Source organism: Staurois parvus, unplaced genomic scaffold, assembly GCF_062004578.1.
Source record: "Staurois parvus isolate SC_StPar_1 unplaced genomic scaffold, SC_StPar_1.0 ptg000354l, whole genome shotgun sequence".
In the NCBI taxonomy this organism is placed as follows: domain Eukaryota; kingdom Metazoa; phylum Chordata; class Amphibia; order Anura; family Ranidae; genus Staurois; species Staurois parvus.
Genome location: NW_028318150.1, coordinates 2,970,104 through 2,993,706, shown reverse-complemented (window position 1 = coordinate 2,993,706; position 23,603 = coordinate 2,970,104). Strand labels below are relative to the sequence as shown.

The following is a 23,603-nucleotide window of genomic DNA, read 5'->3' as shown; positions in this document are numbered from 1 at the left end:
TTGTAGAGCCTTGGTGCCCAACCTGCTGCATATGGCCCCTTGGTACAGTTGTGCTCAAGAGTTTGCATACCCTGGACGAAATTGTGAAATTTTAGCATTGATATTGAAAATATTGACTGATCATGCCAAAAAAATTCTTTTATTGAAGGATAATGATCATATGAAGCCATTTATTATCAAAGAGTTGTTTGGCTCCTTTTTAAATCATAACAGAAATCACCCATATGGCTATGATCAAATGTTTACATACCCTGGAATGTTTGGCCTTGGTACAGACACACAAGGTGACAGACACGGGTTAAAATGCCAATTAGAGGTTAATGCCTGCTTTCTTAACATACAATTCCTCAATCCATGCTGCCAAACAAGCCTACTTTGTCACTCTCATCAGTAGCTTTTCATCCAGTCCTTGTCTCTTCTGTACTTTTAACTCTCTACTTTCTCCACCTCCACCCAGCACCTCACTCGCTGCTCACGAGATTGCAAATCATTTCAAAAACCAGATTGATGCAATTCGTAGGGGCATCTCTACTGCACAGACATCTATCCAACTTAGCATAGCTTATACTAAACCTCCCTCAACACTTTCCTCTTTTGACTTTTCTACTACTGAAGAGGTCACTAATGTTTTCTCAGAAGCCCGTCTCACTACCTGCCCCCTGGATCCTGTCCCCTCACAACTACTATGATCACTCTCTTCTTCCATCCTATGCTCCCTCACTCACATCTTCAATCTTTCCCTCTCTAACGGTGCCTTCCCTTCCCCTCCCCTCTAAAGCATGCGCACATCACTCCCATACTTAAAAAGCCCTCGTTGGACCCCACCAACCTGAACAACCTAAGGCCCATCTCCCTGCTCCCGTTAACCTCTAAACTCTTAGAGCATTTAGTCTGCAATCGCCTGAACTCCTACCTCACTGACAACAACCTTCTTGACCCTTTACAGTCTGGCATTCGCTCACTCTACGGCACTGAAACTGCCCTACTAAAACTCACTAATGATCTACTAAGTGCTAGAACCAATGGCCACTACTCCGTACTATTACTACTTGACCTCTCTGCGGCTTTTGATACGGTTGACCATCCCCTCCTCCTCAAAAAACTCCACTCTCTTGGCCTCAGAAACTCTGCTCTCTTCTGGTTCTCCTCCTACCTATCACAGCGCTCCTTCAGTGTTACCTATAACTCTGGCTCCTCCTCTTCACTCCCTCTTTCTGTAGGGTTCCCTCAAGGTTCCATCCTTGGACCCCTACTCTTCTCCATCTACACCTCCTCCCTTGGTCACTTGATAAACTCCCATGACTTTAAGTACCATCTCTATGCTGATGACACACAAATCTATCTTTCTACCCCTCACCTCGCCCCTTCAGTCTCCTCTTGCATTACTAACCTACTAAGCGACATATCGGCATGGATGTCACTCCACTTCCTCAAACTCAATCTTTCCAAAACTGAGCTCTTAGTATTCCCTCCAGCCCATGCCCCCCCAGACTTCTCCATTAAGATCAATAACACAATCATCATTCCCTCCCCTCATGCCAGAGTACTAGGTGTAATCCTAGACTCCCATCTGTCCTTTCAGCCCCAAATCCAATCACTGTCCAAATCTTGTAGACTTCACCTCCGCAACATCTCCAAGATACGGCCATTCTTAACCTCGGAAACCACTAAGCAACTTATTCACTCCCTTGTTATATCTCACTTTGACTATTGTAACTTCCTCCTTATTGGCCTACCTCATAGCAGGCTATCCCCTCTTCAGTCTATCATGAATGCTGCTGCCAGACTCATCCACCTTACTAACCGTTCTGTATCTGCCACCCCTCTCTGCCAGTCCCTCCACTGGCTTCCCATTGCCCCACGGATAAAATTCAAAACATTAACAATACAATTTAAGCCATTTATAACTCTGCCCCAAATTACATCACCGATCTTGTCTCCAAATATCATCCAAACCGCACTCTCTGCTCCTTGCACGAACTCCTGCTCTCTAGCTCCCTCATCTCCTCCTCCCATGCTCGTCTCACAGGCAACCTCAAAAGAAATACAGGCTGCTCTGGAAAAAGATGGTGTGGTTGTTTTTAAGCACAATACAATGATACTTGAACAAAAATGAGCTGTTTGGTCAAGGTGCCAGAAAGAAGCTTTTACTGCACCAATGCCACGAAAAAGCCCAGTTACAATGTGCCTGACAATACCTTGCCTAACCAGGCCTTTTTGTGTCATTGATGCAGTAAAAGCCTCTTTCTGGAACCTCGACCATGCAGCTCATTTTTGTTCAAGTGTCATCATATTGTGCTCCTTCAAAACAACCACCCCGTATTTTCTTGTGCTTACCTATGGGTTTCCCTTTGTATCCTGAACAATTCTTCTGCCAGTAATGGCTGCAATCTTTCTTGGTCTACCTGACCTTGGCTTGGTAGCAAGAGATCCCTGAACTTTCCACTTCTTAATAGGTGATTTATCAGTACTGATTGGCATATTCAAGGCTTTGGACATCTTTTTATGTCCTTTTTCCATCTTTATAAAATTCCATTACCTTGTCACGCAGGACTTTTGCCAGTTATTTTCTGATCCCCATGGCTCAGTGTCTAGTCAGTGCTTCCACGTAAGAGCTAACAAACTCATTGACTATTTATACACTGACACTAATTGCAATTTAAAAAGCCACAGATGTGGGACATTAACCTCTAATTGGCATTTTAACCCGTGTGTGTCTGTACCAAGGCCAAACATTCCAGGGTATGGAAACTTTTGATCATGGCCATTGGGGTGATTTCTGTTATTATGATTTAAAAATGAGCCAAACAACTGTTTGATGATAATTAGTTTCATGTGATCCTCATCCTTCAATAAAAGAGCATTTTTTGGCATCATCAGTCATCTTTTCAATATCAATGCCAAAATTTCACAATTTCATCCAGGGTATGCAAACTTTTGAGCACAACTCTATATGATGTGTGGCCCTCGGACATCAGTAGTCTGTAGTAGGGAATACTGATTAGAGGAATAGTATTGACTATTACTACCATGTAATGTAATCTGTTCCGAGTTTTGTATGGTCTTCTGTAGCATATCCCCACCCAAATTGTAGCATGTCTACACTCTCTGACCCTCATCTCCTCTGCAGTTTCTGACAGCCCTCTCAAGTATGACATACACTCAATGGCCTCTATTAGGTACAACTGTGTAATTGCTTGGTAACACAAATTGCTAATCAGCCAATCACAGGGCAGCAACGCAGAGCATTTAGGCATCTAGATGTGGTGAAGATGACTTGCTTAAGTTCAAACTGACCATCAGAATGGGGAAGAATAGGGACTTAAGTGACTTTGAACGTGATGTGGTTATTGGTGCCAGATGGGCTAGTCTGAGTATTTCAAAAACCGTTGAGCTACTGGGATTGTCACACACAACCATCTCTAGGATTTACAGAGACTGGTCTGAAAAAAAGAAAATATCCAGTGAGCGGCAGTTGTGTGGATGAAAATACCTTGTTGATGTCAGAGGAGAATGGGCAGACTGGTTTGAGATGATAAAAAGGCAACAGTAACTCAATCAAATAACCACACATTACAACCAAGGTATTCAGAATACCATCTCTGAAAGCACAATACGTCAAACCTTGTAGCGGATGGATTATAGCAGCAGAAGACCTCTCCAGGTGTCACTCCTGTCAGCTAAGAACAGGAAATGGAGGCTACAATTTGCACAGACTCACCAAAATTGGACAAGAGAATATTGGAAAAACGTTGCCTAGTCTGACAAGTCTTGATTTTAGCTGCTACATTCAAATGTTAGTGTCAGAATTTGGCATAAATCACATGAAAGCATGGATCCATCCTGCCTTGTATCAACAGTTCAGGCTGGTGGTGTAATAGTGTGGGGGATATTTTCTTGGCAAACGTTGGGCCCCTTAGTACCAATTGAGTATCTGTTAAATGCCACAGCCTACCTGAGTATTGTTGCTGACCATGTCCATCCCTTTGTGACTACAGTGTCACCATCTTCTGATCGCTACTTCCAGCAGGATAATGCCTGTGTCACAAAGTTCATATGATCTCAAACATGACCATGAGGTTACTATACTCCAATGGCCACCACCGTCACCAGATCTCAATCCAATAGAGCACCTTTGGGATGTGGTGGAATGGGAGATTCACATCATGGATATGCAGCTGACAAATCTGCAGCAACTGTGTGATGCCACCATGTCACTGTGGACCATATCCTCCGAGGAGTGTTCTAACACCTTGATGAATCTATGCTATGGAGAATTGAGGCAGTTCTGGAGGCAAAAGGGGATCCAACCTGGTACTAACAAGGTGTACCTAATACAGTGGCCGGTGAGTGTATAGTGAACGGCCCTTGGGTGATGTTAGGGGCTGCATTTGAGGCCCCCTTTCAGTCATAGGTTGACAGCCACTGCTGTAGAGGTAAGTAGTCTGGCCGCATTTTCATTCCTGCATATAAGGGGCCCACCATGGTGCATTGTGGGGGACACATGCTCAGCTAGATATGTGGGTTTGTCATTGAACATGAAAGGCACCCACCTGTCTGCAGCAGACATTGCATTTTGTGCGGTGATGGAACACCTACAATTTAGTGTTCCTGCAGGATACCTAGAAGCCTTGAAGGACAGCAATCCTCCAAAAAGAAAACGAATGCAGCCAGCACATTTAATGAGGGCTGAGCTGTCATGTATGACAGGCCCTTTCTAGGTTTAGACACCCTTTGCTAACATGCAGTCCATGCAGTGCTTGGACACCGTCAGTGTATTGAGAGCGGCGGGGGAAGGAAGATGCTGCCCCTGCTGGTCCTGTGTGGTAATAGCGGGCTGTGATTGGCCTAAATAAGGGCTGGTAATACGAGGGCAGATCACGGCTGCCAGGGACACGGACTGGTGAGCGGGGCACATGAGCCGTGTGTACTGGTAACGGGCGCTGTGATGGTGGTTGGGGCACTGAGCTCTATACTGGTGTCATCTCCTCCCGGCTGTCACTGAGCGCTGGACCCTCCCCCCTCCTCATCCCGGCATGCTGTCACTGTGCGCCGGGCCCCGCCTCTCCTCCCTGCAGTAGTAGCGCTAGAAGCGATGCTCGCGCCCGCCTGCCCCGCCCCCTGCTCTCACCTCCAGCGCTGGGTGTGTGTGAGAGGATCATGTGATCCCATGTCGCCGGGAGCGCGCCTGCTGTGCAGCAGTCTGGAGGCAGGATGGAGGAGAGCTGTGAGATCATGGTGGTGGTGATGAGGATGATGGGGTAGGTGCGATCTCGTCATTGTCGTCCGATGGTCAGGGACATCATCCTTCTCGTACAATGTGTGATCACAGGGCTTCCTTCTCTCATACCACTCGGACACCGTCCGCTTATCGTGCTGGCAGCAGCTGATGGTCGGTGTGATGGGATGGGGGGGATGGCGATGTCCTGTCATCCTGCACTGCTCGTCACCCAGCCATCCCAGTCTACTGGCTGTCCTAGTGCTAGAAATGCTGCCCATCATGTGTCTGATAACAATGGGGGTGTCGGTGCTGTGTGTGTGTGAGGTCTCTGCTGCTGTCACCGAACAAAAGGTACTGCTGTCTATATGTGTGTGTGCTGGGGTGGGTGGGCAATGCACTGAGCTGTCACCCATGGACGATGGATGTAGCCCTCCCTATGTATTACACTCCATCATCTCTTCTCTATTCATTCTTTTTCTCATGGATATGATGATCTGCACATCTGTGTATCTGGGGATCCTGATAATATCTCCTATGTGATTGCTGATGGGTGGAAATCATCCCCCCCAGTCCTCCCCTTTTCACATCATTGATATAGTCAATGTCATTTAGATGAAAACTGAATGTGGCTCTATGTTAGGTCTGGAGAGCTCTGCATCTGCATGATGGCGAATGAAGGAGGACAACGTTCTCATCGCCTTACCTTGCTGGTGTGTAGAAATGATGACGGCAGTGGGAACACCCAAGGAAGGACAGAATGTGGGGCTTGCAGAATTCTCTGCATGGGAAATGGAGTGTGAGGCTGCCAGACTAATGCATTGGCGTCATGGATGTTGATGTACAGCAATTTAGACATGATCACTGACCATGGCCAAACACTGATAGATGACATTGTCATGGAATTGTGTACTTTGTCATCTCGTATATAGTCTGTTAAAAGAAAACATATATATAATTTTATCGTTTGTATGAATTTAGTCATCTTGTTTTAGTACATTAGCAAATCTAATTGGTTGGCTATATGTAAACATATATACAGTGAAATATGCTTACACATTTATTATCAGTCATGTTTGTTCATACTGTTTACAGGGAATGTTTATTACGTCTGTCATATTCTGATTCCTCTGGGAGGAGGTCATATCCCCTTTTCTCATATTCCTTTAAACCTTTGTGATGTGTCTTCATAATTGTACTGTGGGTTGTTATGAGGGGGTGGTGGTGTTTTTTGTAGGTCAAGCTCTTATTTGGTTGTTTGGCTGTGTGCTGTCACAGAGGCATCAGATCTCATATTGAACTGAATCTGATCTCATATTGAACTGCGTGTTTATTATTACTAGGTCTATAAAGATCAACATCAAAATAAACAGCATCAACACACTGAACAGCGCGCAGGATTCTTTCTTTAAAAAAAGACGCCCTTTCTTTATGAATATTTAACTCAATTAAATGCCAATCTTTGAAAACACCATTTTGACCTTTATTTGACATAGGCATTGCAGAAAGGGAATCCTTTATTTCATGGAGTTTAGGTCTCTGATAGCCATATTTCTTTATAGTGCAGTGCTTCTCTGCCAATGTTAATTGTGTAAACAACCAATAAAAAACAACCCTATGAAGTACCATGAAGTTTAAATGTAAAATGAACACAGAACCCCACTTACCTGCTTCCTGTGCAGATTGTGATGCCTTCATTCATTCTATTGCACTATATAGATTAATGAATTTAAATCTTAGCTTGTGTGTGTGATCACTTCTCCATGGCAAGCCTTGCTCATCTGATGGAGCAGGAAGTGTTTGTACTGTCAGTCAGACTTTGTTCAATCAGCTGCTGGAGGCCTCAGTGACACTCAAAGTGCCCATGCCCCAACCTTTTTTCTGTTTGTCTGAATATGGCCTTAGTAAGGTAAAGAAGATGGGCTTGGACACAACATTTGTTGAGGTGTCAGGCCGTAAACTACTTATTGGCTGTTCTACCAATTAGGTTAGGGTGTTCATCAGTTCTGTTTAGTGACTCCCATCAACTCTACATTAAAAAACAGAACACTTTTTAATTGGATCAGAGTTTATCCTCCATCGGTGGAAAGTCTGGTGGCTGTGCTCTCTAGTGTGGATTACCTTCAAGCAGTATTAGCAGCAGCAGAGTGTTGTTGTGTTAGCAATCAACAAAAGTAGTTTGAAATTAGGATGAATATATTGGCTAACTAGATTGTAATTCAAGCTTTCAGAGCATACTGGCAACAAGCTTCTACCTCAAGCTATAATAATTAGATAACTTGAGTGACTCGTAGCTCCATCTTTTTGACCAGAACTTGTCATGGTAATCTCTCACAATATTTGATTAAATTTGGGGACAAAAAAGCCCGTAATGATGAATGTTACTTTTAGTATGAGTCCCTTTTAGATAACACAAGTAGTGGACATGTACAGTATATTCTGCAGTTTTTATTTATAGAAAGTTAGAGCTAGCCAAAGAACATGAAGAACTGCAAACTAGGTGTATCTGATGAGGCCACAGAATTCTCTTGAGCATGTGCAGTGAGAGAAATCCAGAGGCCACCTGAAAGTCCCATTTGTCTGGCTATTCCAGAGATTTAAATAATTTGTCACTGATGTAGCAAGAGAAGTCAGAATTCCAAATCTGCATACTTGTTCCAGGTCATTAACCACTTGGAGAGCATCAAAGCTATATTGGTGACTGGCCTCAAATGATTGTACCACATCCCTAAATTTCTAGATCACCACCAAAAAGAAACCGACAGTGGGGCTTTTCTAGTGCTGCTTCAGTGCATTGAAGAATATGATGCCCCTTCTCTAGGGTTGCGACTGCCAGCCGCTGCAAGGATAATTGAATGGTTATCAAAGAGGGGGCAAGTGGTTAAACATGAGTTTATTGAGAAATACCATATATAACAATTATATATGTTATATATTCATCCCTAGCACCTTAAAAGTCCCATTTCCTTTATTTTTTTATTTTTTAGGTAGTTACTAGAACAGCATGAGAGTTGGACAGTATTGTTGTTCAGAAGTAGGGGGGGTCGTGAGCAGTAGCAGCTTCCATATCTCTCTCGCCACAAATTTTCTTGAATTCTTTCATTCTGCAATGTCTGCAGAATGTTGACAATACACTTTAATTTTAAATATCAGTGGTCACAGCCTATCTGGCATTTATCATGAGTACCTGTCTGATCTCTGGATTGATATCTTTAGTTGCCAGTATCCTAGGTTTCCAAATGGCCCTGAAACTGAACCTGTGAAAATGTACAGTCAACGGCTACTTTGATGCATAACAAAATCAAGTGGCAAGATGATGCAATAATCAGAAGAGGATTATGGCTGTTCATAAAGCGGAGCTTCCACTCAAAAGCAGAAGCTCTGCTTATTTGCCTTCTCCCCCTCCACTGCCATATTTGGCACCTTTTGGGGGGGGGGGAGCAGATACCTGTTTGACAGGTACCCACTCCCACTTCTGGCTCAGTTTGCTGCTCCAAAAGGAGCTGGAAGTTCTGCCCCCTCCTTCCTCCCACAGTCTCCTGGGAACCTTCACAGGTCCCAGAAGACTGCTGGACCAATCAGAATGTGCAGCACGGCTTGCGCATGTGCAGTGAGCACTCAGCTGTGAAGACACGAGCTGTCACAGCCTGGTGCCCACAGTTGTGATGTTGGGAGAGGAGAGGCAGAGAAGGGACGGCATGGGTGAGCACAACGCTGGACCCTGGGACAGGTGAGTGTGTGTTTATTAAAATTCAGCAGCTACAAAAACTGTAGCTGCTGACTTAATAAACACAAAACTGACTAGAACTCCGCTTTAAATGTGGATTTTGATCTTAGTGAGTGTATTTTATTGAGAGCATTACCAGTTCAGTTATATAGCTATTACTTGTAGCTGGGAGATTTTTTCTAAAGTGAATCTGTTCTTTCATTATGCAGGGCAAAGAAACCGGGTCAGTCACCCTCCTCTGCTGCACATACTGTACCTTCGGTTTGGTCCCTTGCCACTCCGTTCAGTTTTAGGAAGTGAGAAGAAAATATCTTGTACTTTGATTTATTGAAAGCATGTGTCAGTCTCTGCTTCCTCCCATTTGTCAGCGTTGTTGATTGGTAGCTCAGACACCCATCATTGGGATGGTTACACTTCTTTGAATTTACATAAGGCTACCTCTTTTCTCCATGTATGGGCTAAGCATACGTCCACTTTTACCTTATGTTAAGTTTACTTGGCTGAAGTGTGGAAAAGTTAGGACCCCTGTCTGGTTTTTATTGTTGCCTGACTCCATTGGGGTTATAAGGAAAATTGCCTTGTTTCAGTTTTGCCACTGCATTTGGCAACTCTGCCCAGAGTAGCACAATGGGGCAGGTATGAATGGGCTTGCAGTCTTGGTCACCAGGTAAAATAGAGAATTTGAATGTTCTGTCTCAGATCACTCCAAGGTGCTGAAAACAGGTAGGAACAAATGTAGTTTTATGCAGAGTGTTGCATTACACTACACTGCATTCCAATGTCATGCATACAGTTGAAAGTAGTCATTTTGTAATGTTTCTAGAAAGTTAAAAGGGAAGCAGAAAAAAAAAAAAAGATAAACTGTATCGTAGGTCGTAACAATGCATCACACAGCACCTACACACCACACTCACTTGTGTAAATGGGCCCTGAAAGTGAGGAAAAATCCAAAAAATTAGAATTGTCACCAGAAAAAGAATATCTAGGAAATTGTCCACTGGGGACAGCTGTTTGAGGGGGCTTCTCTTACGTCGGAGCGATTTGCTCTCACTTCCTGTAATGCCTGTTTGACAGGATCTGATAATACCGGCGAGACCCCGAAAAACCTGCAGTAGTCTTAAACTTTCTCTACTCTATTCAAAACAATAAAAAAAAGTAGGAATGCACCGATACTGGTATCGGTGCCAATACTAAGTATTTTCACGAATACTCATAAAAATGCTTCCCATACCCAAACCGATACTTTGCGGTGTGATTTGCATCAATACAAAATGTGGAAACAGCATGCGATTTGGACAGAAATAGCATTCTGGTTCAAATCGCATGCGGTTTTCCTACTGCTCCTGCTTGTCATAGCCTGAGTTCACACAGGAGCAGTGCAAGAAACTTCCCTGCACCGATCCCATGCTGAGTGAATGAGCGGCGAGTGGAGATGTATATACTGGTGTTGGCTATTAAGGGGAAGGATGAAGGCAGATTCTCAGCTGTAGATGAGGGGAGAAAGTTGCAGAATTTGAAATCCTCGCGGCTTTCTCTCCTCTCCTTGCAACTATGACCATACAGGCTAGATGGCTTCTGATTGGTCAGCACCGTGATGGCGCTGACCATTCAAAAATTATTTAGCCCATACTGTCATCCCTGCAAGGAGAGGAGAAAAAGCTACAGGGTCAAATCCCACAACTTTCTTTCCTCTCCTACAGCTGAGAATTAGGAGCATCTGCCTTCATCCTCCGATGACCGACACCAAGGTGTACATCTCCACACAACCTTCTCTCCCACTCTTCGCTCAGCATGGGATCCGTGCAGGGAGGTTTCCCTCACCACTCCTGTGTGATCTCAAGCTATAATAAGCCTTGTTTCACATAGGAGCAGTGAGGAAAACACATGCGATTTAAACAGGAATAGCATTCCTGTTCAAATTGCATGCTCTTCTTTGTGGTGCAATTTGCATCCATGCATTTTTGTATCAACACAAATTACACAAATTGCAAAGTATTGGTACTCTATATCGGTGAGCACTTGACCGAAAGTATTGTTACTTGTACTCACCAATCAAAAAATGGTATCTTTGCATACCTAAATAAAAAAAAAAAGCCTTATCTAAATTCCCCTTTACTGGGTCCATGGTCATGTGATTATAGTGGCAAAGTGACACTAAACTCAGGTAAATAAAATGTTCCCACTGTGTGTACGATTGTAGCCACCTCGTCCTGTAGTGTAGTGTGTACATGGCTACAACTAATGTTAACGGATCCTGCCAAACAAACGTAAGAGGGAGGGCGTTTGGGAACTCATGGAGGATGTTACAATGAGGCTGAAATACACAGTAGAAACCTTTAGAAAAATAGATTAAAGGGCCAATAATATATATAATTAGTGGATACGTATGTATTATTTTTGGAGAATAAGGATAGTGTGTAATGTCACTTAAACTACTTGCCAACCTCAGATAGTCGAATGGCGGCTACACTGTGGCCGGCTAATTCTGGGAGGGCGTCATATGACGTCCTCCCAGAATGCGCTCTCCTGCGCGCCCCCGGCGATCTCCGTGATTGCTGTGTCCTACGGACACAGCTGATCACGTGATGTGGTAAAAGGCCAATCACAGTGGCCTTTTACCACGTGATCAGCCGTGTCCAATGACACGCTGATCACCGGGAAATGCAATTGCCGGTTCTCGGCTGCACTTTCCTCACGCTGTCAGAGCGCGAGGAAAATACTGCCGAGAACCGGCAGTTGTCAGAGCGGGGATCAGCACCGATCATCAGGGCACTGATGATTAGTGCCCTGATGATCGGTGCCCAGCAGCGCCACCCACCAGTTCCGCCCAGCAGTGCCGCCCACTAGCTCCGTCCACCTGTGCTCAGCAGTGCCCACCAGTGCCACCCAGCAGTGCCACCTACCTGTGCCCAGAAGTGCCTACTACCAGTGCCCAGCAGTGCCACCCACCAGTGCCCATCAGTGCAGCCCAGCAGTTGCGCCAGTCAATGCCTAGCAGTGCCTCCAGTCAGTGCCCAGCAGTGATGCCAGTCAGTGCCACCTATCAGTGCTGCCTATCCATGACACCTCATTAGTGCTGCCTATCAGTGCTGCCTATCCATGCCACCTCATTAGTGCTGCCTATCAGTGCCCTTCAGTGCTGCCTATCAGTGCCCATCAGTGCTGCCTCATCAACGCACATCAGTGAAGGAGAAAAATTACCTGTTTGAAAAATTTTATAATAGAAACAAAGAAACTTCTTTTTTTTTTCAAATTTTTTTGCACACTTTTTGTTTATAGCGCAAAAAGTAAAGCTCCCAGCGGCGATTAAATACCACCAAAAGAAAGCTCTATTTGTGAGAAAAAAATGATAAAAATTTCATATGGGTATAATCTTGCATGACCGCGCAATTGTCAATCAAAATGCAACAGCGCTGAAAGCTGAAAATTGGCCTGGTAAAGAAGGGGGTATAAGTGTCTGGTAGGCAAGTGGTTAATTATGTTTAAATGCTGTATATATATTGTAATTGAATGTTGGATAGATTTTATGGGCATTGAAATGTTAGGTTAAATGTTTTCCCAGGCATCAGGTTTGAGGTTGAGGAGCTCATGTTTGGTGTACACCTTTGAGAAATCTGCTGTGGTTGTTTGTTTTTTAGATGACTTGGGAAGTTTTTGATGTAAGGAAATGGTTTATCATTTTGCACTAATAGCCCCTCTCTCTGTTAGAACTTGCAGTGCTCTTTTATGTGAGCCTTTTGTAAACATTTATGATTTCCTCAAAGCATACAATCCTACCTTTAATCTTTTCCTATTCTTAGCATATCATTTTTCATTATTGTGCCATTTGGTTTTTATGCTTTCTGCAATGCGTTGACTTCTTCAGTACTGCCATCATTTAAATAGTACCAGTATGCATTACAAATTGGAAACCCGCTAGCTTATATGGACATTCTATCTTGGTTGTTAATTCTAAGATCTGATTGATCGTGAATAATTATGTTTGTGTCAGTAAGGGAAGGTAATGGGTTGGTTTTGCTTTCTAGCATTTCTATCATTAGCAGTTATGTGTTATATGCTAATATTCATGACTTTAGAGGTACAGATGAAAGCTGAGATCACTACAGTGATTCTCTGCTTCTACAGCAGCCCCTTGGGTATAGCATGTACATATGTACCATGGTCCAAGCTGGACCAATCTAACTATGCGTTAAAATCTATACCTGAGGGACTGCTGTGGAAGTGGAAAAAATTCATGGTAGTAGTCTTTGCTACTACATTGATCGCTGCAGTCTTCTGGATCCCAAGCCAAGCAGTTCTCCTGCTGCATTGTGAACACAGGGGATCGCTCACTCTGCATGGGTTCCATTTACAGAACACCTTGGTTTTTTTTTATAATGAATGCAAGACATTCTCTTATTGGACTAGGTGGAGATAGTGACATCAAGGTCCCGTCTCTCTACCTTATGCAGTCATAGAATGCTTTGCGTTCACTGAGAAAAATGCAAGGTTTTCTGTGAATTTTGGATGTGCTGAGCGGGCGACTGCCTGTGGTTACTGTGCTGCAGGGCAGCCGCTCTGTACAGGACCTGGAAGACTGCAGTGATCACTGTAGTAGTGGCCGGGTTGGTATATGCATACTTAAATTGGTGCAAGCTGAACCAGTGTAACTATGTAATAAAATCCATATCTGGAGTTCAGCTCTAGGTTTCGTATTGTGCTTTCACAATGTATTTTAGGGTATTGTGGTTCATTAAAGGGGATTTAGCTTTTTTTCCCCCCTAAATCTAAACATTTACATTCACTTTAATTTTGTCTTTTAAATGGTATAGTGTCACTTCTAGTATAGTTTTTTGTCATCTGGCTGAATTTCTACTGACATTTTTAACAATTGCTATTAAAAATGTTATGCTACTTTATGCTCCCAACTGGTCATTTTGGATGCTGTCATATGGGGAGAATTAGTAAAGCAATATGACAAGGCACATTTCAACTTTTTTTATTATGTGTTTTTTCCAAAGCTGGAAATTGATTGCACTTTATGTAAAACTCTGCCTATTACTAATCACTAATTCTATATCCGTTCATGACCAGTGCAATTTCCAAAAATTAGTAATAGGAAACCTAAAGTGGATGTAGTATCTATTTTTTCAAGTGCATGCATATTAAGTAATATGTATTGTTGCACTAGCAAGAACTTCTGTAATGTGGTTGCTAAAAACTGTAGAGAAAAGCTATTACCATTGGTGCTTCCTTGCTGTCAGGATGAGCATGGCGTCACTCCCATGTTAGATGGAGGAGTAATGCAGGCTGTAGATGGTTCGAAAATCGGTCAATTTTTTTTGTCCGAAAAATGAAACATTGTTTGTTCTGTAATCCGATGTTGCCACCAATGATTTCGAAAATCATCCGATTTTCACAAAGTTCCTAGCATGCACGATAAACGAAATGAGGAGGAACCACGAAAATCGACCGATGCCATTGCCCCACTTACAGTGCGAAATCGGCCGATTATTCTTTCGGATGAAAAATTGGCCGATTTTCAAACCGTCTATGGCCTGCATTAGGCCTCCCTCCCTCCTTCTCCGCTAAATGAGGGAAGCGTCACGCCCTCCCTCTTTCTTAAGGCATTCATGTCTAGGGTCTGCATCTACCTCTGGACTAATACTGGCTCAGAGGTCCTAGTGATATCTTCATCACACACCAGGCCAGCATTTATTCTTAAAGTGTTACCAAACCCACAACAATAAAATCAGTCTTTATATGCTGTAAAGAATGCTTGTTATACTCCCTAGGGGGTTAATTCTCTGCATTGTGTAAAAAGGCTGTTTGATCCTGACTTCTCTGATCCTCCTCTTCTTCCAGTGCCCCCTTCTCATCTGTTATATCGTGTGGAGTCACTCTGCACATGCTCGGTTTGGTGTGTATTGCTAGAGAGGTTTTTTATTTTTTCTTGGGAGAGTGCATGTGATCAGCTCAGGGCCAATCAGTACTGTCCAGACAGAGGTCAGGGGTTCTGTATCCTCCTAGAGCATAATGAAAACTCCTACAAGCTTTAACCAGTGCTTGGCTGGACACTGATAGAAGTCAGAAGACTGCTATATACTGCTGATGAGAAAAGATATTTAGTAGTTTATATTTACTAAAATAATTTTACATGTTCTGTGTACTGTGGGTGATCAGATATAGTGAATGCAGGGTCCTGGGTTTAATAACATTTTATGTTCTGGAACCGTGATTGGCGCCACAGCAGTCAATGTAGGAATTTTCTGCTAGCACACCTCATTCATCTGCATTGTAATTGTCTTTACTAACGTTCGGTCAGCATTTCATACAAAAGCGTAACGTTTCATAATCTCCAGGAGTCCATTCCTCAGGCAAATGACTCAGAGATTAAACAGTCCTGTAAATCCTGAGATGTGTTCACAAATGTCTGACACAGATCATCCCCCTGTTGTAGCGTTCACCCTTGTAATTTGCTGCATTGTTACAATGTTGCTGAAGCATTGGCATTTGTCTTTGAGAGAGAGGAGACTGAGGAAATGCTACTTCCTGCCTTCAGCTCCAAGGCGAAGTCTCTGGAGCTCAGACAGTTTTTTTTTTTTGTTTTTTTTTAGAATACTGTTTTATATTGTGACATGTCATGAACTATTTTATGTAAGCCTTGTTACTGAAAGGTCATCTTTAATGTTTATAGTATTACAGGGTATGTCAGTCATACACATGTATATAAAAATGTACTAGTAAAGTTTGTAGTTTGTGGACTTTGCACAAACCTTGGACTTGCCAAAAAAAAGCACTGTTTTATGTTTTTATTATTGCTGTAGATAAAGATATTGTGGCCACAGACTGTGCCTGTGTTGTAGTTCAGTTATAAATTTCCATTTAAATTATGACTCACAGAAAAAAAAAGTTTCAACTCCGTAACTATTCGGGGTCATCAGCTATTGAGTATCAAAGCCATAATAGCTTAGCAATGCATGCAGCATGTGTCAGAACCAAATGCTCTGAATCACTAGTTATTTTCATGAGTCATGCATTGTGCATCTTTTCTTTAAGTTTGGCTCTGATGACCAATATTCATGCTGGCCAAGGTTAAAGGACAACTGTGCTAAGCACTGATTGCAGCTAAAAATGTCACATAACATTTTGGGAAGTTAAAATCTCATAGCTCTTATTTGTATTTTTATTTGTCAGTGAATTAAGCAGATCAGAACCAAGAAAAAGTTTAAATCCCATTGTATGTAGAGTATATACAGTATGTATATACTGTATGCATGGAATGTATGTATATAATTTTTTTACACGTTTTTGAGTTATATTTCTATGAAAGCTGTGATTGCTGATATTGTCTGCCTTCAACATTTCTGAATTCTCTCCAAAAAAAAAAAGTAAATAGCAAAATGACATTTGCGAAATGCCAGAATTCCATCTCTCTTTACTACTTTCAGGTCAGTAATTCAAAGTGCTGGAGCCATATGATCAGTATGACAATTATAAGGGGGGGTCAGCAATGGAGACTCAAAACCAGAATGCAAACATGGATCCCCCACCAGCCCCTAAAAATAAAAAGCAGCATTGGCTGTTATACACACCTCCTCTGTATTGCTGTTCTCTACAGACTCACCCACTCAGGGATCCTGCACTGGTCCTCTTCCCAATTGAATGATACCCAGCATCGTTCAGTTCACGTCCTGTGAATCCAGGATGGCATGGCTCCGCCCTTCCCTGAAACCCAAAGAAGAATGCCGCAAAGAGCGCACCACTTCATTGTATGGCTCTCTGCAACAGTTAGGATTTGCTGATGCCAAGTTTTTGGATTTTCCTTTCGTTTTCTCTTTCAGTGACAGCGGACATCAGTTCAAATAGAGAGGGGTGACATTCTTCCATTGGGACACAGACAGCAATCAAAACCTAACAGATGGTCTGCACTCTTTCTAAAATGAAAAAAACAAAAACATTTTCCTAGAGATACTTTTAACAGATAAGTGGCTCAATTCTCAAATCTCTGTAATTTCCATGATGCCTTGGATTATCTGTCTCAAACCTCCTAGATTTTCAGTTCACACAGGTGCATAACAAGCTTTATTTAGCTTGCTCTTTAAAATTGTTATATTACCTTTAGTACTGTTCTAACACGGTCAGTGTTATTTTCGTGACCACTATGATAAAATCGGCATAAAAGTCTGTTCACAAAAATCGCTACAGAGGTGATTGCTAGCTTTAGGGTGGTGATAACTATGTGTTTCAGAAACTGGAGGAGAACTGGGAAAAAAGCCATTTTAGTTGGTGATAAAAGGAATATTTATAAAAAAAATAATGCTTTCAGCAGTTAAATGGTCATTTTACGTGAAAAATGATTACAGTATTGAACATTTTCCGGAGGCATAATTATTAGCGGTATTTAATTCTTCACGTTATTTAATTGAGCCTACATTAAATAACAATGCTGCTGCATACTGTAGTGTTTAGGGAATGTACATCTGTAGCATGGTCATTTTTTTCTTCTTTCCCCCCTCAAATTTTATTTTTGGTTTAAGTAGGGGATATTTGGAACCCTTGTTAATTACGTGTTTCTTTTCCTGTCGGTTTCCCAATGGGATTTGTCACCAGGACTGTATGTGAGTGGAAAATTATAGTGTTGGGAATAGGACAGGAAGGCATGTCTTCCTTCAGTGACAGTTGTCAGATGGGGAATACACCATGCAGGGGTGACAGCCCTTCTCTTTTCTATCAAATAAAAAAAGGACAATATCACCATCATCTGCACCAACAAATATCTAGCACAATGTTTGACTATGTATAGCTGTTGGCTTACGTATGTCTCAGTACAGAGTTTACCACAGACACTAATCGTCTCTCATCACACGTAGTCTATTTATGTAGGGGAAAGACTCACTTCTCTTTATATACAGTAGTGAACGGTAATAAAATCGGTCCTAAACACCTCTTTAGAAATCTCATCTGTATTTCACTCTTTGTTGGTAAAGTGTATTCCGCATCCTTCGACAGGTACATTGCTCAAGTCAGCAGCTGTCTGTATAACCCATTGTAGCATTGTTTATTGAAAGAAGGGATGTTTAACATATAGTGGAAAAATTCTAAGTGTCAAATTCCTATTTTGCAATATTTTTCTTGGGAAGTATTTCTAAAAACAGTATGCCTGTAATTTCTGCCGCACTTAACCCAGAAATGCTTAACCTTAGAAGTAGAAAATTTAACGGTTAATGCAAATAACATAAGTGGACCATACTCTCACTTTATTATGTTTAACCACTTGTATTCCATAAAAGGTGAAAAACAATATTCTGACAGTCTTTACCAACAAGTTGTGAATGATTGCTGAACCACTAAAACAGTAATCCAAACCTTTTTTCACTTGATACCCATTGAAAGCCTGTTTGTGTAAATTGCACTCGTCAATGAGGGTAAGACAGAAGGTGTAGTAGAGGGTGGCGCCAATAGCAATGTGCATGGGGGGCTCTCTGGGGTGTAACATTACAGTGGTGTGTCCAATGTTATCTTTTGGGCTGTTTTTGCAGCCTTTGACACGGGATTACTTAATTGGGGGCTCTTCTGTGGTGTTGGGGTTGCTGATGGTTGGAGTACTAGGCATCCTTCCATTACGGTTGTCTGGCTCTTGGAAAATGCACATGGAGCAAGGGTACACCTGTATGGTGTAGTTCAGCGAGGGACTACACATTTTCAGTGATGGGGAGTGTAGTGAGTCAGCTACCTAGTTGAGTGGGTCTCATCTGATGGAGGCACCTTAATGGAGAGGTGGACCGAGCTGATTCTCGTGTGGTTAAGGGTACTGCTTTCTCTTTGCATCAGATTAGGTTGAAGGAAAAAAATAAAATAAATATATATATTTTAGGGACTGAGGGTTTTTGGCTTGTCCTGCAGGGCACTGAAAAACTACTGTGGCAATATTTCCCTGCACTTATCAGGGTCCCTGTTTCTTCCAGCTATTCAGAAATATACTAATTTTAGTTCAGGTGCTCTCTGGTAAATAGTTTTCTTACAATAGAGGCTTGCATAGGACTAAGCTGCATTAATGCTGGACTTCGTCCTTGAACAGTCTATTCTCTGCCATCACAGCTATTCGAATTCTCATTTACAATATGGTACACTAGTGAATGGAAGCAATTGATTGCTTGATATTGTATAATACAGACTGTCTAAAGTCCGCAATAGATGGACAGCATCCTCCAAGAGTGATCAGTGGGAGGTGCTTCAGATCGCAGAAGAAATGGCGAATTGTGTTACTTTTTTTTGCCTTTTAATATTAAACCTTTAAATCCATTTGAATATCTACTGATAGGTAAAATATATGGATTTAACAGTGCACACTTTCTTACATGTTACAGTTAAGGTTCTCTCAGCACTAAACTGTCTCTCATTCACATTTTTTCAAATCTCTAACACAGGAAAGTTCTGTTAATGTTTATGGCTGTTAAGTCACCCAGAAGAAGCGAGTAGTGCCGGATACAGGAAGAAGGGAACTGCTCCTATCACTGTAAAAATAACAGCTCCCTTTATAGTAAAACAGAGCCGCTCTTGTCTCAATTAGTTGGAGCAGAATTGTGCCATTTTGTTATCTCCTAAGCTATGATGGCTTGTTAATTTTTAGTTGTATGAGCTATAGAGAGATTTTTTTTTTTTTTTAGTTCTGAGCTTGAAACTAAAATCTGGGTTTTATTCTATCTGACAGAGTTTCTACAACCTTTCCACTAATCTACATTTATTGCTCTCTGTGACCTATTTGGAGACATTCTCATTACGTCCGTTCCCTGAGATACACTATGAAGGGAAATCTCCCCCAAACATGGCCACAGACTACAATAAAATCATGATGATATAGGCCAGGGGTCTGCAACCTTTAAGACATAAAGAGCCACTTGGACCTGTTTCCGAAGGGAAAAAAAGACTGGGAGCCGCAAAACCATTGCAACATTTAAAACAAATCCGACACTACATATATTGCAAAAAGCGCTCTGGTCATGAAGGGGGTTTAAGGGCCCAGTAAGCAAAGGGTTAATCAGGGCCACAGTGTATCGTCATAATCACAATCATAGCCTTAGGTAAATATGAGGGCCCAATGTAATCCAAATTATAAATATATTATTATATTATTGTCACTTTTCTATTAATATTTTTTTAACCCCCCTCAGAACTACTTTTCATAGAAAACGTTAAATTAACTTACCTTTTTTTGTTCTTCACTCCCGCGCAGTGCTGTGTTCTTCTTCACGCTCATGCAACGCTAGCTCACGCTGGTTTCGGCTCTGTCACTCCTCCCCCTCTCACACAGGCGGCCTGACATCACCAGGCACTGTACTCGTGGCGAGGCAGAGCTGAACCACGTTGAGTAGCTACGGCAACCCTATTGCCTGTCACCTGGTGGGCAGTGTGCTCCGGAGCCGCAGCAAAGGTGAAAAAGAGCCGCATGCGGTTCTGGAGCCGCGGGTTTCCGACACCCGATATAGGCTCTAACCTTTCCGTAAAAAAAAAAAAAAAAAAGCAAAACCGGTTGTAGATACTACAGTCAAAATTGAAAATCTAGTATGGCATATATTACAAAATATGGACCTTTGTTTTTCTCCATAGTAGACAATGAAAAGTATTTATGTCTCCATTTTGTGAATTTGGAACTGACAGTACAATGTATTTGCTGATCATTATACCGTTAAATTTCTCTCCTCATTTATTTTTTATCATCATCTTTGTTTAGCATTCATGCTTGCTGCTGTGGAAGTATGTACACACGCACCACAGCACAGCAATGTCCTCCCAACCTATATAACACCAGGGCAATGAATTGCCTCAGGCGTGATATCAGACCTCAATTAATGATAGATATATTTCTTGTATGTTTTAATTTTATACATGTAACACTAGGGCAGGAAGCACAGCACAGTGCCATGGAAGACATGTTACCTATATAAACAGTACAAGCTGTTGAGAAAAGAGTTTTGTAACTGTGCGTGCATATAGTAATGAGTATAGCTGAGAAAGCTCATACACAGAGGAAGCATTGCTTGAGATGTGAGTAATGACTTCTGGCAGTGATGCATTTTGCTAAGTCTGAGCTTTCTATTTTAGCCTCCAGCTAGCAGTAGCTGTCTAGAAGTACTTGTTGCTCTGTATCTTGGAGGAGGGTAGCCATGCTCTGTTCTTTGATAACATGTAGAATCTAAGTGACCTGGAATATGTGCAGCACTCCTTGAATGCCCTGTCACACTGCATTGCCTATGGCTGGCTAACATTGTTCAGGGGCTTTGGATACATCTAGAGAATTGATCTGGAATTTTGGCATGACATGGAGAGTATCTTCATCTTGTTTGAAATACTTAACATACTTAAAAGGACATGCATATGCAAAGTGGAAAACATTTTATTTATTGCCATTAAATGACGCAGCTTGTTAAAGGGACACTGTCAGCAAAAACGTAGGTTAATGAAGCTCAGCTGCATTAATGTTTTAAAAAAAATGTTTGTATATGTATATTAAGGAGCAGTTTGGTAAACCATTTTTGCCATGATGGAAATAATGCAGCTGTTAAGTTGTGTTCAGAAACGTCACTCTGTTTACTTTGTCTCAGTTTTATATAATCTAGAATGACCATATCCAGATGGCTTCGTAGCTTTTTCTAGGACTTTAGCATCTTGTCATAATTCTGTTCTGCCTGTCTGTCTGAAATCTACAGAGGGTGGTGCTGTCCTATCAACTTCACAAGATCACAGTGCTTGGTTGGAATCTACATTTCAATTAGTCTAAATTAACACACTAGCCCAATTTTTTTTTCCTTTCTTGTTCATTGAAAGACACATGATTCTTGAATGTTTGGGTTATACCTTCACCTACAGGATGTTTGGACACTCTGGGTAACCCTCTCCTCCCATAACCAGCATGTTTCAGTTTTTTTGCTAGTGCTCTAGGAGGGTAGGTGCCTCTTCTTTGGTTCTGCTGATCTGAGACTTCAGCTGGGCCATGTATGGGTTTTTTTTTTCTCTTGTTCAACCATCTACACAAGCCAGGTGGATGAAGGTGGGAATCTTCACTGTCAGAATACACTGATCAGCAGCTGCATTCGCTGATCAACATATAAGTTTTCCAGCATTGACATTTGACAGCGATTAACTTCTATTGAACAGAGATGCCCACACGGATCAAAATTTGTCCAGTCCCTTCTGAACCGGTTGAATCCATCTATGACCAGTTTGGAAGAAAAGCTTGTCTTGCTATTCTTAAAAGCATTATCTTCCCCCTCCTCCTACCTATCCTGGCCAACATGTATAAAAAAAAAAATGTATGCTTACGAATTTTTAATCTAGTCCAGTCACATAATTTTGCAGCTCTGGTTCCAGGCGTGCTCAACAGCTGGGAGTGCCAGGAGCCATGTCATCCATAGGCTTCCATGGCAGAGCCCTTTTCAGCGCTCCCTTCTTTCCCTTGCGGCAGCCACTTACTGCCAACTGCTAACTTCAGATGTACAGTACCTTGAAAAAGTATTCATACCCCTTGAAATTTTCCACATTTTGTCATGTTACAACCTAAAACGTAAAGGTATTTTATTGGGATTTTATGTGATAGATCAACACAAAGTGGCACATAATTGTGAAGTGGAAGGAAAATGGTTTCGAAATTTTTTACAAATGTGTGAAAAGTTTGGCGTGCATTTGTATTCAGCCCCCGAGTCAATACTTTGTAGAACCATCTTTTGCTGCAATTACAGCTGCAAGTTTTTTTGGGGATGTCTCTACCAGCTTTGCACAACTTGAGAGTGAAATTTTTGTCCATTCTTCTTTGCAAAATAGCTCAAGCTCTGTCAGATTGGATGGGGAGTGCCTGTGAACAGCAATTTTTAAGTCTTGCCACAGATTCTAAATTGGGTTTAGGTCTGGACTTTGACTGGGTCATTTTAACACATGAATATGCTTTGATCTAAACCATTCCATTATAGCTCTGGCTGTATGTTTAGGGTCATTGTCCTGCTGGAAGGTGAACCTCCGCCCCAGTCTCAAGCCTTTTGCAGACTCTTAACAGGTTTCCTTCTAAGATTGCCCTGTAATTGGCTCCATTCATCTTCCCATCAACTCTGACCAGCTTCCCTGTCCCTGCTGAGGAAAAGCATCCTCACAACATGATGCTGCCACCACCATGTTTCACGGTGGGGATGGTGTGTTCAGGGTGATGTGCAGTGTTGGTTTTCTGCCACACATAACGTTTTGCTTTAAGGACAAAAAGTTATTTTGGTCTCATCTGACCAGAACACCTTCTTCCACCTGTTTTCTGTGTCCCCCATATGGCTTGTCACAAACTGCAAGCAGGACTTCTTATGGCTTTCTGTCAACAATGGCTTTCTTCTTGCCACTCTTTCATAAAGGTCAGATTTATGGAGTGCACAACTAATAGTTGTCCTGTGGACAGATTCTCCCACCTGAGCTGTGGATCTCTGCAGCTCTTCCAGAGTTCTGATGGGCATCTTGGCTGCTTCTCTGATGAATGCTCTCCTTGCCCAGCCTATCAGTTTAGGCAAACGACCATGTCTTGGTAGGTTTGCAGTTGTGCCATATTCTTTCCATTTTCAGATGATGGATTGAACAGTGCTCCATGAGATGTTCAAAGCTTGGAATATTTTTATAACCTAACCCTGCTTTAAACTTCTCTACAAA

The 23,603-nt window shown here is 42.1% G+C and overlaps 1 protein-coding gene across 1 annotated transcript in view; it reads left to right on the top strand.

The window, feature by feature from the left end:
• Nucleotides 1-5,144: 5,144 nt before the first annotated feature.
• The window catches only part of APC (APC regulator of Wnt signaling pathway), a 153,912-nt gene continuing 135,453 nt past the window's right edge, over nt 5,145-23,603 (top strand). Inside the window, exon 1 of the mRNA XM_089684736.1 lies at nt 5,145-5,261. The gene's annotated coding sequence lies outside the window, so the exon portion shown is untranslated. The remainder of the gene's footprint in view (nt 5,262-23,603) is intronic.